At 41.0% G+C, this 14256-nt stretch overlaps 1 long non-coding RNA gene across 2 annotated transcripts; it reads right to left on the bottom strand.

Moving 5' to 3' along the window:
• Window positions 1–494: 494 nt before the first annotated feature.
• On the bottom strand, window positions 495–6267 carry LOC137850987 (uncharacterized). 2 transcript variants are annotated; one of them, XR_011092936.1, is made up of 3 exons: window positions 6066–6267; window positions 5811–5922; window positions 495–3221 (listed from the first exon to the last, which is right to left on the bottom strand). It is a non-coding gene; the product is annotated as an uncharacterized lncRNA (long non-coding RNA). The 2 variants fall into 2 exon arrangements; XR_011092935.1 differs by having other exon boundaries at window positions 495–2504.
• Between the last annotated feature and the right edge of the window lie 7989 nt (window positions 6268–14256).

Raw genomic sequence — 14256 nt, 5'->3', positions numbered from 1 at the left:
TGCCTGTGAACTGGACTTTGGTATTTAAAAATACCCAGGTACAATGTGACAATTTTTTACAGTGATAGCATTCAGAATGACAAGCTTTTGTAAATATAATTTTCTACGTTTTATTTACATTCCAGGTGGGAACTCTGCAAATAGCTGTACCAGTAGAAGCCATCGATCAGTAGCCAATCCTCAGATTTTGTCACTGCACCTTGCAGAGGGTTTCTATCTCTCATCTAAACACTTCCTCAGGTACACCATACCAAACAAAGGCATGCTATCAAAAACAAGTTGTGTATTAACACAGTTTTTTTGTTTGTTTGTTTTTCTGAAATGGATTAAAAAACACCTGTGTGAGTATTCGTGGGGTCTAACCTCTGGCAAGAGGCTGGAGGCAGGCAGCTGGGGACAGCGTCTACCACCACAATGGCTGCGTGTATCCACAGCCCCAGCTTGAGGAGAGTCTGGGCTGCTCTCAGAGAGCTGTTGTTACTTGTAAGAGACTATCAAGTTGACCACAATTAAATGTTTCCCAATTAACTCTAACTTTTCTTTGCTGTTAATGCATCACATGCTTGTTCAGAAAGTCAGCACCGAGTGCAGTGAGCTGTATTTTAAATCAGCTGCTCAATCCTATCTTTGCTCCACTGGATCTGGAAGGTGAATTTCAGTTTTCCTAGATCTGGATTTCCCAGCACTGTCTGACACCCTCATTTGGCAGCAGGACATGGAAAGTTGTACATTGTGATTTATTAGTGTCTGAATTGAAGTCATAACTACAGTAACAACAGCTACAGTACCATGCTGAGGAAATTGCCTGTGATGAAGGAGAGGGATCTGCATATTCCTCCTCACAGGCAGACTGCGACTAACACTAGTGGTCTAATGAACAATTGCCTCTGACACATTTTGGGCCTGTTACATACAAAATAATGTGTTCTGCGATCACTCCGTCCACGTGCCAGCACCTCAGTGCTCCAGTACCTTTTCTTTTTCTGTCCTCAGAGTTATTTCTATAGAATTCGTTGGTCTGTGAAACATTACTAGTTCCCATCTTAATGGATATGGCAGAAAGCAAATAAGTAGCTTTTAGGGCAGCAAAATACTGATTGTCTGTAGATTTGTTTCTCCCTGCTGATTGTCATTAATTAAATAACAGAAGACTATAGTGTGAGTACACCTTTTATCAGATAGCAGAGAACCAACACAGTAGAGATTATAAATTTCCCAGCTGGAGGAAGGACGTAATGTCAAATGGGCTTTCCAGTTTTTTAAACACGAGAGTAGAAAAGGGCATTCTGGTGTCTTGTAAGGCATCCCGGTGTGAAGCATTCACAATGTCTTCCTATTACCTAGCAAGTGTAGAGGTTACTCTACAGTTGTCCTTTAGTGGCACCGTGACTGAGTTCTATCCACTGTGTTTATCTTTGTATTATCTGCAAAGAGTTTCTATTTTTTTGGTGTTTGTTTCTAGTGCTGTCACGTTTAGTAGCATTTGGTGAATGGCCTCAGAAGTTAAAGGGGGTATTAACTGATATATGGAATGCAATTGTATCTATTGTATAATTTTCTTGGGAAACAAGGTTTTTACTTCCACATACAATGATGCAAATCCATGGAAAACACATTCCTGACTGCACCTGCTGTGCTACACCCCAGTTGTTGCTGGTGATACACTAAATTCCATTTTTGTGTTGTGCTGCCTTTTCACATGTGCTGGTAGTTTCCTGTATAGCCATGCTATAATCTGTATGGGAGAACTGATCTGGCTTTAGGAAAAAAAAGATGGAGATAAGGAACCCTGCTGCAAAATAATAGGATTATACTCAAGCCCTTGTCAATCTAAGTCAGTTTGGTTAGCATTTTTAAAGGGTATGGAGACCCTTTTATCTACTTTTATAGCATAGTTTGGTGTATATTTCTTTTGGTGTCAGTACTAGCTTTATTACCAGGGTACCAGTACCAGGTCATCATTATTCAAGAGTGTTCATAGCCACCACTGCTACCCTGCATTTTTCCAGCCCAAATATTTGTGTAGTCTCTCCCTGAACAAATTCAAACTTTGTTGTCGAGGTCATTTCTTAGCTGGCTCTGTTCCCTCATCTGATTTACCAAGTGGTCACATTTGCACAAAGAGGGAGTCAGGAATATAAAGTCAGGGCAAGAATTGTTTAAGCCAATTTAAGTACTACATGCTAAACGTGTGCTTTAGCTTGTTTTTCTGGTGATGAAGTAACTTCTTTAGCGGAGAGTATGTACATTGCTAAAGACACGACAACTTTTCTGCTCCAGCATTCCCACTCCAGAACCTCTGGAAACCTCTCCCCTTTCTCTCCTCTCCCCTTCTTTCTGAAGTGTTCTCCACAGAGGGCTCACACATCAGACTCTCCTGGTGGAAAGCCTCTCACTCTTCTTTCCTCTCTTTGGATCCATCCAGTGTTAATGGCTCTTGATGGCTCTTTCATTGCTTAGCAGCAACTTCTCCACAAGATGCAAAGTCCTCACTCAGTGCCTTGCTGAAAGTAACATCGAAAATAAAGTTTGAAATGTATCATTATTCCCCAAATCCAGTGGCATTCATAACTAGACATGAACGTGTATCCTTCAGTCTGTCACTGAAACAATGTTTGAAATAGATCCTGGAACAGGGGCTGGAAACAACAGTTTTCATTAGTTTTGAAAGCATGATTAGATTTTTTGACTTTTCTACAGGATATATGCCAAAGTGCATGCCAATTGGTTCTTCCAGATGCCAGCTTCTACTCTGTATCCATAAAGAAGAAAGTGAGGAAACAAAACCTGGGAGTTTCCTCTCCGATGGCCCGATCACCAACATCCAATAAAATCAATAAGTCTGTCCAGACTTTTAATAGCTTCTGTTCACTGCATAGCTTTGCATTCCTTGAGCAAGATTTGCAGAGGAGTGATAAGAGATTCCTTGCTTTTAGCTTAATTTTTGTCAACATCATTTTCATTATGTACTGGTTTTGGCTGTGATATGGCTAATTATCTTCACCATAACTGGTATAGTGCTGTTTTAGATTTGTGACCCAAACAGTATTGGTAGCACACCAATGTTTCAGTGGTTGCTGAGCAGTGCTTGAGTCAAGGACTCTTGTTTCTCACGCTGCCCCACCACCGAACAGGCTGGGGGGGGACACAGCCAGGACAGCTGGCCCAGGCTGGCCAAAGGGATCTCCCACACCATGTGGCATCATGCTCAGCAACAAAAACTGGGGGAAAGAAGAAAGAGAGGGTCCTTCAGGGTGGTGGCATTTGTTTTCCCAAGACGATGTAATGCATACGTTCTGCTTTCCTGGAAGTGGCTAAATATCTGCGTGCTGATGGGAAGCAGTGAATGAATTCCTGTTTTGCTTTGCTTGTGTGCACAGCTTTTGCTCTACCTGTTATACTGCCTCGACCTGTGAGTCTTCTCATTTTCACCTTTCTGATTCTCTTCCCCATCCCACTGGGAGAGGGGAGCAAACTGGTGTGTGGGCTTACCTGCCTGCTGGTGTTAGCCCACAACAGCCTGCTTCAGAAGAACATGTGTAGCTGCATCCTGATTGCTTTTGAATCAGTAATGCAATCTGGGGTAGAAACTGCTGTACAGTGTTTTCCTCTTTTGAACAATGAATGAGATATATTAGTATTGTGATGCCAACAGAGGCACTACTAATGATCTCCTTAATTAAGTTAATTTTCATGGCATGCATCACCAGTTGCTAGGTTTTGTTCCACATGATAGCATGGCGCAATTATCTGCCACATTCCTCAAACATACAGTATTATATTCCTCAGCACAAAATGCTTTCTGAGATTAATCACTTTGGTCATATATCTGAACATCCTACCTCGTGACACCATTGGTTAGATAACAGTATCAGAGCCTATTATTTTCCAAGCCAATTTTCCCACTCTGAATTGTTACATACATACGCTGTTATCATGCTGCTGCAGTATGCGTCTGCAACGTGCTAAACTGTGCTCTTTTACAAGAGACTTTTTTAAATGGTCTGATTATCAAAAATTATGTGGCTGGCATCACATGTGTATGCTGTTAAAGGCTTCCTAGGGTATTGAAGTCGGCTCGTGAACAGCCTGTCTGACTGAGAAGTGTAGGTCTATTGTTGTCAGTTTAAACACCAGAAGCAAAAAATAAACTTTTCAGTTCATTTAGCTCTGTTAATACTGGTGATTCTTATTCTCAGATGTAGCGTTGAGATAATTTTTAAAAATATTGAGCAACTTGATAACAGGATTCCTTTTGAGTGGTCTACAGACTCCCTAATCTCCTACAAAGACTATGTCTGTAGGTTAGGTGTTAGACCCTAGACAAAGGTAACAAAAGCTTCTTCAGAATTGTCTGTGGACCAGAGAAAATCTCCCTCAAGCCACTGAAGTGTCTGAAATTTCCATCCCTTATTAAAAAAATAAAAAAAAATCAAACCTCTCCAGCCCCTCTGTGTGAATGAATACTACTAAAAGCTCTAAGAAGATTTCAATAGGCTTCTTCATCTAGATTCACTCTTTGACATGCACTGATCGCCAGTCACTAGAAACCTTTGAAAAACTTGTTGAAACAGGTTGTAAAGAGTGTTCATAATAGGCATTACCACTAGCCTCAGCCCTAGCCTGTTTTCTGTATTTAAGGATTTTCATTAATTTCATTCCAGAAGGAGAAAAAAAAAATCTATTAAAGTGTAGGCAGACATTAGGCATGTCATGCTATTCTTCTACCAGAGTTTGTATTTCTCTTCCAGTAAACCTCTCAAAAAGGATGATCAGGGATTATTCTGAGGCTGCACTGAGACTATCTGCGATCTTGCTCTGGATCTTGCTCAAGGATCTGTGATCCTTGCTCTGACAGAGACTTTCCAAACAGCCTCTGTGAAATTACTTGCTGTCTGGTATTTCAGTACCACACCTGTATAACAGAAGCCATCAGATTTAATTTTCTTCTTCAGAGTGTGTAGTGGTTTACGTAGAAAGGTTTTGGTAGCAGGGGGCTGCAGAGGTGGTCTCTGTGAGGTGAATCCAGCATTTGCCCCATGTTAGATAAGGGCCAGTTTAAGCCAGCTCCAAACAGACCCACTGCTGCGTAGAGCTGAGACAATAAGCAATGTTGTTTGTGACCCTGTGAGAGCATATTTAAGAAAGGGGAAAAAAAATTTGCACAACAGCAGCTGGGAGAGCGAGGAGTGAGAACCAGCCTTGCAGACCCCAAGGTCAGTGCAGGAGGAGGGCAGGAGGTGCTCCAGGCACTGAACAGAAGTTCCCCTGTAGCCAGTAGGACATGGAGGTGCTTGAGCAAGTCCACAGAAGAGCAATGAAGCTGGTGAGGGGTCTGGAGAACAAGTCTTACAAGGAGCAGCTGAGGGAGCTGGGATTGTTCAGCCTGGAAAAGAGAAGGCTAAGGGGCAACCTTATTGCACTCTACAGGTACCTTAAAGGAGGCTGTAGCGAGGTGGGGGTTGGTCTGTTCTCCCACGTACCTGGTGACAGGTAAGATAATTTCACTTCCCTTTGATCTGCAATGATTTCTAAGTACCTTACACCATTCATGCTTGAGACAGAAAAATGGGATTCCCATGTTACGTAAGGGAGTGCAACCCTTCTCAAAATACAAGAGCCTGAGGTACACTACTGAACACTAAAAATGTTAAGACTAGGAGGCAACGGACTCAAAAGACAAAGGAGGCTGACCCTCTCTGGCTGTACATGTAACAGAAAAGAAACTCAGATTTGGGCCCAGGAGCTGTGAGTTTAGGGAACGGGGTCACTCCCCAACATGAAACAACTCTAGAACCCAGAACACTTACCTGCCAGCTCCTGAGCTCACGGCACTTCCAAGCAACTTCACAAGTCGTACCACCAGGCTCTTACTGCACTGAGAAGGCACCACCAATGTAACTAGTCATGGAGTCTCTAGAGCTATTTCACAGAGAAAGTAGAAAACATAAAGAAAAAGCAGCCTGCTGGGGAACACCAACTCTATTCTACCATGTCAGTAGAAAACCACCCTAGATAACTGAGGACTTAAACTCCCCTGGGGAAGCAGGAACGGGGCCCCTTACTAGGTCCTGAACTTGAGGCTCTTCCAAGCGTCTTTCCAGTCTATTCGCACCACAAGGCTTTTACAGCACTGGTTGCTCATAATGTTTCTAAACCTATTTCACAGAGATGGAAGAAAACACAAAGAAAAAAGCAGTGTAATGGGGAACAGAGAGAGCAAGACCATGGCAGTAGAAAAGCACCCTACATATCTGAGGCCTTTAACCCCCCTGAGGAAATATTTTCCCCATGCCTCCTCATGCTTCCTATATAGCAGAAGTCAAACAATGCCCACCTGGTAGATTTCAATTAACCAGGGTGGAGCCATGAGACCTTGTGGAATAGGCTCATCTACCCGGCTTCAGTGTTTTAAGGTTGATTGCTCCTTATCGCCAAGAGAAATCACCTGATAAGGGGCTTAGTGGTATCAGTAGACCTAATGAATTAACTACGAGATGTGTGTAAGGGTCATATTTCTGCTAGTCATTCTTTGAGGAAAACTACTACAGAGCCCGTTAAAATAAGATAAATAAACATAAAAAAAAATATAAAAGAAAGAAAAAAGGAAATGACCTTAAAGGCAAAATTGCTCTCATAGATTTTCATCCGTCTAGTCACGACAGATAAAGAATAAAGCAATCAGAATGACTTTTGTTGACATTAATGCTGTTTAAATTATCTTTTCTGAGATCTCTTCTTTATGCAGGACTTTTCAAAATCTAGCCCCATGACCCCTGACTCAAGTATTTACTTGGGCTGCATACGAACTTCTATCACGTAGAAGTGCCAGGATCTGGATCCTCACTCACTGTTTAGGTCAAGGACCAGGATTAAAGTTTTGGCTTTAATTTGGTTACATGACTACATTGATGTTGTTGTGGTTTCCCCCGACCAGCAGCTAAGCACCACACAGCTGTTCACTCACCCTTCCCCCTCCCTCTCTGGGATGGGGGAGAGAAATAGCAATATGATGCCTGTGGGTCGAGACAGAGACAGTTTATTAAGAGAAGAAAAAAAATAATAACCCGCTGACCGATGCCCAGCCTATCCCCAAACAGACGGCCCCCTCATCCCGGCTAGGCACCCTTAGCTATTGTTTAGCATGACGTCAGAGGATATGGAATAACCCTTTGGCCAGTTTGGGTCAGCTGTCCTGGGTCTGTCCCCTCACAGCTCCTGCTGCACCCCCCAGCCTGCCCGTTGGCAGGACAGAGCGAGAAGCTGAAAAGTCCTTGCTTAGTGTAAGCACTGCTCTGCAACAATTAAAACATCAGCGTGGTATCAACACTCTTTTCATCCTAATCCACAACATAGCACCCTACCAGCTCCTAGGAGGAAAATTAACTCTATCCTAGCTGAAACCAAGACAGCTGCTTTCTGGCAGGTCGCGGGGAGAAGATTGGCTGGCTTGGGGGAGCTTCTGTACATGTGGCTTTTAGGCTGCAGCCAAAGTGTTCCTCTAGATCTGGAAGTTTGAACATGGTTGAGTGGTTAGAAAGCTGCCTGGCAGAGAAGGACCTGGGAGTGATGGTTGATAGTCGGCTGAATATGAGCCAGCAGTGTGCTCAGGTGGCCAAGAAGGCCAACGGCATCCTGGCTTGTATCAGAACCAGTGTGACCAGCAGGGCTAGGGAGGTGATCGTCCCCCTGTACTCGGCTCTGGTGAGGCCGCACCCCTTGCCACAAGAAGGACATGGAGGTGCTCGAGTGAGTCCAGAGAAGGGCGACGAAGCTGGTGAGGGGTCTGGAGAACAAGTCCTACAAGGAGCAGATTAGGGAGCTGGGATTGTTCAGTCTGAAAAACAGAAGACTAAGGGGCAACCTTATCGCTCTCTATAGGTACCTTAAAGGAGGCTGTAGTGAAGTGGGGGTTGGTCTGTTCTCCCACGTGCCTGGTGACAGGACGAGGAGAAATGGGCTAAAGTTGTGCCACGGGAGGTTTAGGTTGGATATTAGGAAGAATTTCTTTACCAAAAGGGCTGTTAGGCATTGGAATAGGCTGCCCAGGGAAGCGGTTGAGTCTCCATCCCTGGGTGTCTTTAAAAGACATTTAGATTTAGAGCTTAATGATATGGTTTAGTGGAGGACTTGTTAGTGTTAGGTCAGAGGTAAACTTGGTGATCTTGGAGGTCTCTTCCAACCTAGATGATTCTGTGATTCTGTAATTTTTTCTTATGCTTAAATAAAGCTTTATTTTTCATGTGAGTCCCATAAAGCCCATAAATTTGTATTCAGTTCAAATAATCTTCCTTTTTTTTCCTGTGTGATGTATTTCAATAAAGTCTTTGACTTTGTTTTCTGACTCCATTTGGTATATGAAATCTGTGGTTTATTACAGTGATGCATGTAGGGAGAGAACCTAGAGGTAGTTTTATCAGAAAAGACAATATTTAATAGTATATGAAAGTAATTTGAAAGATCGGGTTAGTCTACATTTGGGCTATCTGCAGATATGTAATTAAACTGTTTCTCATGGTCAAAAAACAGCTACAGTGAGCACACTGACTTTTCTTTGATGTTATTGCCTTTAATGTCATCTCTGAAAGCACAAGTGCGAAAACCTCAAGCTGGAGGAATCAAAGCTGCCTTGTAAAAATCCTATTCCATATGTTTACTGTTAATTTTGGAAAGGAATTTAGAGAAGTGCAGATAGATCTCAATTTTTATTTTCAGGAATTGTAGAAGTGAATCAATTACCAATTCCTTTTTCTTTTAAAATGCAAAATGTAATATTTTCTTGTCTCTAAACATGCACAACAATCACTGCACATACAGATCTGCTTCCCTTGCATACATACATTAACAATAAAGACTACAGATGCACTTACAGGGAAGAAAAGGTAACTCAGGGCAGTGTTTCCATACAGTTCTGTGTGCTAGATCTTTTGTGTGATGGACGTGCTTCTTACATACCTCTTTCTTTCCAACAGCATTTCAGAGCATTGTCATGCATCACTTCTGTGCAATTTCTTTCTACCTCCTACCTTTTCTGTACCTTCCTTTCTTTTTCTTTTTCCTTCCTTCCTTCCTTCCTTCCTTCCTTCCTTCCTTCCTTCCTTCCTTCCTTCCTTCCTTCCTTCCTTCCTTCCTTCCTTCCTTCCTTCCTTCCTTCCTTCCTTCCTTCCTTCCTTCCTTCCTTCCTTCCTTCCTTCTTTCCTTCTCCTATTGATTCATCTTGTTTCTGGTTTTGATTTTTTTCCTTCACCTTCACTCTTCCTCTTTCTTCTAAGTGATACTTAGAGTAAATGTGTCCTGTAACATTACCACTAGACCAAAATAGATATAATCTATATACCAGTCTGTAAAAGTTTTAAAGGCAGCAGAAGGAAAACAGAAGAACAGATAGATGCATGGACTATACGATATTTTCCACATAGTTGGAAAAGTGGCTACAGCGGAAGCAGAAGGAAAACCAGTATTTTAAGTACCACTTCTCACTGCACTTTGTGCTCCAAGAGTAAGATTACAAGACATCGGGGGTTACCAGCTGTTCCTGTGTCATTTTGAAAATCACCGATATGATTCAAAAATCATACGTGGAAGATGTTGTAGGATTACAAAGCGATTGAGGTTGAAAGTCATCTCTGGAGATGGTCTAGTCCAACTCCCCTGCAGGGTCAGCTGTAGCAGGCTGCTAAGGACTGTGTCCAGCCAGGTTTTGAATATCTCAAAGCAGGCAGGGATGAATTGCGAAAATCACAAGCAATACTCATAATAACATCTAAACCATTTTGTTTACAACGGCTACTGAACAGTGGAGTAACTAAGACAGAGCTAGTGTTTAATTCTTTCTCGCTTCTCATCTTCAAAACAAACTCAGATCTCTTTTAAAAGATATGCTTTAGGATTTTGATACAATATTCAACACAATGTTTTGTAAAGGCCAGAGGAGAGAAGCTTGACTATCCCTTCTGGCGTTTGGTCTTCTCAATGTAGGCCAATAAAATAGCTCTCAGGTTTAATGGGTGTTGTAAGGAAACCTAGCAAACACAAGAGGGCTCCATCTGAACACAAATTAAGAAGTAATTTAGGGTGGTGCCAAAGATGAACTATGGTCTAGCGTTACATAACCTTAAGCTAAATTGCAGTGCAATTTAGAGAAGTAGAAGATTCTTAATTGTTTGCTGTGCAATTACCATCTTGTTTTGGATATGCACTGGTTTATGTCTAAATATTTTCTCCATGCTGGAGGAGAAATATCAAAATAAATCTCTTGAAACCCAGTTCAAGTGGCCCATTATGAAACATACAAAATAAAATTCCCAATTTTGTCATTCATACCAAGCGTATCCATTCTTTATGAAACAGGTTTAGGTTCAGCTGTCAAAAAAATATCACAGTACATCACAAGCTGGCTTCTGGCAGCAAAAATGATCTCCTTCCTTGATTTTACATTAGAAATCCAAATGTTTCCATATTGCTGCCATGGAAACAAATAGAGAATAAAGGTAGAATGGAAAAAAAGCAACTGTAGCATAATGGGGTTCAGTCATTCCTCCTTAGAGAGAAGCAGGCTTTCACAAATGGGCTTTACTGCAGCATTGCAGTACCAGTGCAGGTCCCTCAGGGTAGGGACCACACTTGCCTGTGCCAGCATTCAGTCACAGCAAACTGCTTGCAGAGAGGCCACCATCTCAATTTGAAGCAATGGGGCTGTGTGTGTATCACACACTGCTGGAGCAAACAACTTTTACATCAGGCAGTGCTACAGAAAGGAGAGGGTGAGATGAAGTCTTTCTGCAAGAAGAAGGTTATTTATTTATTTATTTTTGCCAACATCTCTTCTAGTGAAAAGGAAGAACGTTGTATGTAGAGAAGCAAGGCACTGAGCTGGATTTTTCCTGCCCAAATTTGTGCATCTAGCTAAAGATTCAGTGGCAGCAGTGTTTTTCCATTAGACAGTTCCTGAAGTAAGTTAGAGCTCAGCTACTCTTACAGGTGCATCATCCTGTTTGTTGTTCAATAGGAAGCCACTACAGAATAATGCAGGTGTTAGAAATCAGGCATAAATCCAAAGTGTTGTGAATAATGAAGGAGATCTATTGAGAGAAACTGCAAGATCAAAATGCTTTGAAGGAATCCATGAAAAAGAAATGCTCAATACCAACTTGGAAACTGAAAGTAAGGTTACTCAGGTAGGATGAAGAATTGTACAAGAGTCTTCGATTAATCCTTTAGGACTTAATTATTATCTCAGTTCAACAGTACATTAAGGTTGCACAAGTGTACTAAGTGTAGCAGTTGTCTGGCCCATCACATTGCCATTGCACTTCTATGTGATTTTTATGCTTAAATGTTTCATGTTAAGACCACCTCCAGCAGACTGGTGGTTAAAGTTAGATATCATAATAGTTACCTTTGTTGTTGTTGTTTGTTTGTTTGTTTGTTTCTTCAGGACTTTTCTTTTGCCAAGAAGTATAAACCTACACTGACACAGCAAATGTTGCATTCATTTACAAACCCTTTGAGAAGGAAAACATGTATCAAAGGATTTCTGGAATGCACTTGTTAGGCCAGATAATTATTTCATAATTCCCTTCTGAAAAAAAATAAAATAAATTTTTTGATTTAACAGACATTGCTAATTGCTACTAGTCATCTTAAGTCTTTTCTTTTTCTTCTCCCCCCAAAAGTTAATGACAAAAGGATATATTACTAAAAGGATATTTAGCAGTTTTCCTTTGGATCAGTGCTACAAACAGCCGCTAATCAGCATGAAAAGATTAATTTCTTATGTTATAGACATGCTGTTCTTGACTAGGGGGGCTATCATTTCTTTACAGAAAGCAGTGTTATAAAAATAATTCAAGCCACTCTTACACATGTACAAGCAGAGCAGCCAAGGAATGATGGACCTGAAATTACTGGCTGAGAGTGACCTAAGCTCTAAAACTGAAATTTCTGAAAAAGTTTTTACTCTTTGAATGTGGGGACTTGGCTCATTACACAAACAGGTCGCAATCTGCAAACTTCTGACCTAACTTGGGATGAAGATATCCTCCTAGTTCAGCAAAGTTTGGATCAAGGCTCTGGGTTAAATCTCAGTTCAGATCATCATCTGATCTGTCATTAGGATTGCCAGGAAAAATGTTGGCTTGAGACCATATTCTCCCTCTCAGGTGTATATTGTAAATACTGTCAAAGTAGTTCAGATTGATTGTTGTACGTACTTACTGGGAAGAGACCTTATATTATATTCATGTGACTGTCCAGAGAGATGCAAAGAAAATGAGCGTGTTACTGCAGTGGGGTTGCTAACACATGTGGGGTTGCCAAGCAAATCTGGCCCGCAGACACAGTTATATAGCAAATCTCCCAATCACTGCTTCCATTTTGATGAACCACAAATATCTTGGCATTCTAATCTCTCCACAGCATATTAATCTCAGCATGTAAAAAAGAGACAAACAGTGAAAACACTGTACTAAGAATTGCCTTCTTCCATTCCATCATTTGATGCTTGCTGTGTTTCTCCAGAGAGGAAGGCTATGGGAAGTAACACATCTGTGATGCAACACAAACAGGAAAACTCTGTAACTCAAAGTTTTCCACATATTTGAATTTTAAAAGGACGTTCACTCTGCCTCTTGAATTTTCTGTAACTACTGAATTTTGCTCACTTCAGCTATCCTGTAGAGATGGAAATTGGAGAAGACAATCTGAGAACTCTTCTTTGAGCTAGTGCAAAAAGTAATGCAGGTTTATCAGCAGAAAGTCTGCAGAAGTCAGCAGCAGAAGCAGTTAGAGATGCCAGTACTGCTCTTGAGAAGGAACTTTTTTAAGGAGAAAAAATATAATGAAAACTATTCTAGTAGAGGCTAGACCATATGAGGCCATATACAGGGCCATACACAGGGCCAACAGGTACTGTCAGAGAAATTAAAGACTTTCCTGCCTCTAGCAGAAACAATTACAACAGTCACATTTATGTTGGTTCTGCAGCCTTGCATTAGGTCACTGTGCTCCTTGGCCTTCACAGACAGTTGGAAAACAGATTTCAAAACTCTATTTCAAACGTTTTCATCTGCCATCATTACAAATGCCTATTTCTAACATGTAACAGCAGCAAAACAGCTGTTTTCTTATTTTCCTGTGCATTCAGCTGGAGTAATTAACACTACAGTTTCTTAAATCAGTTGCACATTAGAGGTGATCAGTTAGCATTCCTTCTTTTTTTTTCTAGATAAAAAAAAAAAAAGCCAAAAAGGCTAACAACTTTACAGCCTTTACAGCTTTTACAGCAAGCGAAACAAAACAAAACAAAATGAACACCAACAAAAAACACATCTTTTGCATTATAACTTCTCCTTGAGCTCTTTATCTTTTTCAGTGGCTTTAATATTTGTAACTCAAATACTTGTATACTTATTAGGGTTCTTTTTATTTTACAACATAAAAAATTGCTTGCTCTGAAGTCATGCTTGACAAATCTGAGACTGATGAGGATTATCAGAAGCTAAGAAAGATCACACTGGGGTAGACAATAGATCCATCTCCTCCAGTCTTCTTTTCTTCAACAGTAGTCAAAATACCTATCTTCTGTCTTCCAGACATTTTTTGTTCGGGGACTTTCTAGGTAGAATATAGTTTTTGTATATTTCATAGGCCTTAGTGGATTTCTCTTCCATGAACTTGTCCAGTCTTCCCTTCCACTCATGTAAGATTTTAGTCTCCATGTCTTCTGAAGAGCTGTTCTACAGCTCATCTACCTCATATAATAAGATCTATCTTTGCTTTGTTTTGAATCTGGATTTTATTGTCTTTATTTGATTCCTCTAGTGCTTTTCTTGGAAGAGGTGCTGAACCACATCTCGCCTTTTTTCCCATCTATGCCAGTTGGGATTTTAAGGACTTACTGGTTTCCTGTTACAAAGTCCTGAGAGTAGGATGGTTATGACATACTTGGCAACACTTGAACATACTGTCCTGTACCTGGTGGCATCAGCATATATGCTCAAAGCCAAATTCGACCCAAGACACCCAATTTAGCTGTCTTTCATGAAAGATACCGACAGAGATATTTAACACTGATATGGAAAACAGTTCACTCTTAGCAGCTTTTCCATCTTCAAAGGCAGCCTTCATATACAGTTTATCTCTTGTAGCTGTGAACAGATTGAATCAAAGGGTTTTTCATATTCTGGCCTCTCCAGATGTGAAAAGGCTTTTACACCGAACTATGGTTTACATACTACTTATGTCTCCTTATACAAG

Source organism: Anas acuta, chromosome 2 (genome assembly GCF_963932015.1).
Source record: "Anas acuta chromosome 2, bAnaAcu1.1, whole genome shotgun sequence".
NCBI classification, from domain to species: Eukaryota; Metazoa; Chordata; class Aves; order Anseriformes; family Anatidae; genus Anas; species Anas acuta.
Note: the sequence above shows the minus strand (reverse complement) of the source record. Positions and strands in the feature narration are given on the sequence as shown.